We start from the raw sequence: 4,868 nt of genomic DNA on the forward strand, positions 1-4,868 counted from the left end.
TGGAGAGCACTCCAATGGGTCTGGGGAGGATCGGGGGCAGTCGGGGATAAAGAGTCAGGTTCTTTCACATTCTTTCCCTCATACGGGGGAGGTGTTTTAGAGCGGCTTGTACCGGCTGTCTTTTCCTGATCCGTTTGGTCTGTGCCTGTCTTAGAGCAGCTAGTGCTGGCTATCTCTTCCTGATCCGTTTGGTCTATGCCTGCCTGCGTTCTGGCCTCAGCCCTGCGCCTTAAGTCTGGTGGTGGTCTAGCCTCATCCCTGCGCCTTAACCCTTGAGCCAGATCTCCTTCACTACCAGAATCAGAGAGGACCCGGGGCTTTCTCCCAGCGTCTTTTGCCAATAACATCTTACACATTTTTCCTTTACATTTCTGTACCCAAGGGGGAATGGGATTCATCACAGCACTCACCCAGCAATCTATATACGGATATTGATCCCAATGACCGTCCCTTGTTATCACACTCAACACTACATTAGCCAACTTCACATCAAAAGAACCGACATCCGGCCACCCCACTCCAAATGATGGCCACTCCAACTGACAGAAAGTAATCAATCTGTCCTATGACATTTCTATCCCATAATCTCCTTTGAATTTACTAAAGTTTCTTAGCTTGCATCCTAATGGGGTTGCGGAGTTTTCTTCTCGGGAGCTACCCGAACCCATTGTGTCAACCAATATTCAGACCTATTTGCTGAATTTCAAAACAAAGTCCTAGGGGCTAATGTTCAGACCTATATGCTGAACCCCAAAGTCCCCGAGAGACTACTCAAAAGACACAAGGAAAGCGAATATTTACTCCGCCAACACCCTGGCGCCATCTCTTCGGACCCACTTAGCCTGGTTGACTCATTCAATGGAGAACCTTTAACCTCCCGGGTGTCCTGACTCACGGTTCCAGTGCCGTGGCAGACTCCAAAAGTGGTCTGGTGCGCACTTCACGGACACCTTTTACGGTCTTGTCATCCGACCCCGGGGTGGTCCAAGGGCTGCTCCTGGCTGGCTCGCCAAATTGTTGCACAAACTGCTAGTTTTCGTGCCCCTGGAGGCTTGTCCCATTTACCTCAAGGAGAGAGTCACACACTCAGGCTGGGTCCAACTCGAGTTTATTGTTTGCAAACAAGTTCAACAAAGGAGCTCAGTTGCTCAAAGCAAAGTCGACCCCGAGCCGTTCCCGAGGTTTCATTTTTATAGCTAACCTGAACAAAAGATTCCAACGTGATTGATTATATTTTTCTGCAAAGTTTAGTACATGTGTAGTCCTAAAACGGAACTGCGGCAAAAAGACCTGCCACATGCGCAATCCCTACCTATGTGCCCCTTAGTAACCTTGTGTTTTGGTGTAACTCTAGGATAATGATCAAGTATGATGATTACAAAATTTAGGTGTTCTAACAAGAAGTTTTGAACCTTATCACAAAGCGAGCATTGCCTGGTCTGTTTCTTATTATGACACTGCTTATCTACTGCAGGAGGAGAAAAAGAAAAAGCAGCCCCCACACAAGGCCGTAAGGCCTTGTGCAGCTTGCATAAGAGATCATGAAACATTTTTACCACATTATGATGTGCCCTAAATATCTGGATTGCCTTAACATGGTCCTAGGGAGCAAGGAATAGCTGAAAGGGAAATGAGGATTACTCTTAAACTCTATGGGCTAGTGGAAAATGGGATGTAGAATGGGGCCATGAAAGCTGTGCCTTACATATTTCCAGCATCCTGGAGGACATGGAGAAGCAGAAGAATGCTGAGTTGCTTCCAGCACCTATAGGAAAGTGGGAGCAGAAATAGCCAGAAGCCTTTTGGAACTCATGAAACCCCATAGACACTGCTGAGTTTCCAGTAACTATGTTTACTGAATACAAACATAAAGACCTAGCAATGTTTGAACTTTGATGTTGAAGGGTTGGGTAGAATGACTGGTAGTTGCCTTTGCTCTCACAGACATACAGACGAACTGCTGCTATGACAGAGTTGTGGCAGCTTCTGCAGTAGAAGACACGGAAGCCTAGCATGAGACTTGCAAACTAATTAAGGAGCTATTACCCAGTTCCAGTATATTAGGTACACTGAGGGAGGAGAAGAAAATTATATAAAAATTGCTAATGTATTAATATCAGAACTACTAGAATTAAATATACAGAATCATTCAAATGAACTCTGAAAGGTTATTTCTGTTTTCTCACAAGATGCCATTTTAGGCTTCAAAACAGTATCTGAAACAGTATTTGTGCTCATGTAGCTGTATCAGTAATATCTTCCTGCTCTGTAATGTTAGGAAGTCATGGATATAACCTAGACATGAGGGGTTAGGTTTCAGAAGCCAAGGGTCAACAGTACCAGAAGTCCAGAAGCTAAAGCTGAGGGTCACAATACTGGGTGTCATCCTGACTCCAGTGTATTGAACTGAAGATCAAAGTCGGTCTGTGGTCAAGGTCAAGGTGGAGATCAGGAGCCTATATCCAATATGCAAGATAGAGTAAGCAGGAGCAAGGTACTGGGGTCCAAGGCAGGGTCAGAGGAAGAAGCAAGGCAGGGGCTTAAAGCCAGAGATGCAAGCCAAGGGTTCAACAGCATCAGGGTCAAGACAGTAGCAAGGGATCGAAGCTGGGAAGTCCGAAGACAGGAGCAGGAGTGGAGGAGACTGGCAAGGAGGTCCAGAGCAGAAGTATTGTTGCAGGAACAAGTCCTTCCTGAAGTGAAAGGGTTTTACAGCCTCCCATCAGGGCCTTGTCACCTGATCTCCTTTTAGGAACCTCATGGGAGGGCCCAAGCTGAGCTGAAGCAGGTGTGCAGCTAAGTCTCTTGATGGTGTTGCAGCCTGGTCCTCTGCCTGCAGGTGAGGCCCTGACAGGATCACCTGTAGATGACATGGGGCCAGGAAGATGCCTGGTTCTACCACAAGTCAATGTCTTGGCACTTATCACTATCTTATTCTCCATTTGTATGTAGACTTGGACTAGTTTGACCTTGAGAAAATTCTTACCACTAGCTAATGAGACAAATGGATCCTCTGTCTAGGCAAGGGAGGGGATCTGCAGGCAATACCAGTTAACCTTGGATATAATTCTGGAGTCCAATAAGAACTGAAGTTTCACATTGATCTTTGAATGCACAGGTTAGTGCAGAAAATACAATCACCATATCACCTTGGGGAAGGTTGTCACTTTCTATGTTAAGAAAAGTCATAATAAAATATAATAATATATGTTTTAAAGTAATGAAAATAACATTTTGCTTCTCAAATTAGATTTACTGCCCCTCCTTATAAAAGAATTTGTGGATTAATTTGGAAAGCATTCATACTGTATTTATACTTATTGATATTTGACTCAAATTGCAGATTTATGGATGCCAATCTACTCTGTAAAATAAAGCATATGTTTTATAGCAGGGTCATCCCACTGATTTTAAATGGAATCACTACAAATTTTCAGAAGTGTAAATCTCAGGAAAATTAGGTCCTTTCCTTCAGTTTGCTGGAGTAAAATAAGAATGACAGACTGATACCTAGTTCAAGAAAAATAAATGAAAAAAGTCTTGTACCTATACAGTGATGGTACAGTACAAGTACAGAATAAATTGTGTCCCAATAAGTTTACATTATTTGCAGATTAAGTTAGCCCTTAAAAGAGAATACCTCATTAAAATAAATAATTCAGCTAACTCAACAGAAAAATATAGAAGAATTACCAGTATTGGTGATCTTGCAGGTTATTTTCACAAAACTAACTTATGTATCCAATGCACCTTTGATGTAGTTATATTTATTCACAAAGAATGTGCACAAATCCCCTGTCCTGAAACACAGCAGGAAACAGTTTCTTTTGCTCATAGTTCCAGGCCTTTTTCCAGCAATCAGACTATCCAGAAAGTTCTGGTTCTTGTCTCTCTCTCAGGGCCATGTTTATGAGCAGTTCTCTGGTTGTTTCCTTGTTCTCAGCTTGCTTTTCTAGCTATTGCTAGTTGCCTCTCAAATAGACCCACAGGCCTAGTCTATACTGTCTGTCAGGGGTGGGCAAAATACAGCCCACGGGCCGCATCCAGCCCGTGAGGCCATTCTATCTGGCCCACAGAGCCCCTAAAAAATTTACAAAATTTAATACAGGCACTCCTCACTTAACGACCGGGTTCCGTTCCTGCGACTAGGTCGTTAAGCGAATTGGTCGATAAGCGAGGAGCCACCCCTTGATACTGTGTGCCTTGGCTTGAGACGCCGCGCTGCCGTTTCCACGACCAAAGTTCTCGTACTTACGACCAGTTTTTGCTGGTCGTAAGTCCACACGGTCGTTAAACAGGTAGGTCGTTAAGTGAGGAGTACTTGTATTTATCTGCCCTTGGTTCCTGTAAAAAACTACAGGAACCAAGGGCAGTAGGACCCAGGGGAAGCCCGGTGGGCTCCCACAATAGCCGGGCCTGCCTGGCCCTGCCTACCCAGCCAGAAGCCTCAGCAGGGGCTTCTGGTCCGGGACCACATGGCTGCCCCGCACCGGAACCACAGGTAAGGGGGAAGCGGGGGAGGGCAGGGGAGGACCCAGGGCAGGGAAGGAACCTGGGGAAAAGTGACCTGGGGAAAAGCTGAGCGTGGGGGGTGGGGAAAGTGGCCCCTCACCCACCCCATGCCCAGCACTCCCTGCTGCAGTCACTCACAGCCTGTGTGGGGCTGTCCGGAGCAGGCACAGGCAGCCCCAGGTAGGTTGCAAGTGGTTGCAGCATGGGGTGCTGGCCACGGGGCAGGCGAGGGGCCACTTTCCCCACCCCCCGCACTCAGCTTTTCCCCAGGCTTCTTCCTGGTGTGGAGGAAAGCGGCCCCTCACCCACCCCATGGCTAACACCCCATGCTGCAGACCGCTGTCGCCCCCCCCGGG

The sequence above is a fragment of the Alligator sinensis genome, unplaced genomic scaffold (assembly GCF_000455745.1).
Source record: "Alligator sinensis unplaced genomic scaffold, ASM45574v1 scaffold1266_1, whole genome shotgun sequence".
Taxonomy (NCBI): Eukaryota; Metazoa; Chordata; order Crocodylia; family Alligatoridae; genus Alligator; species Alligator sinensis.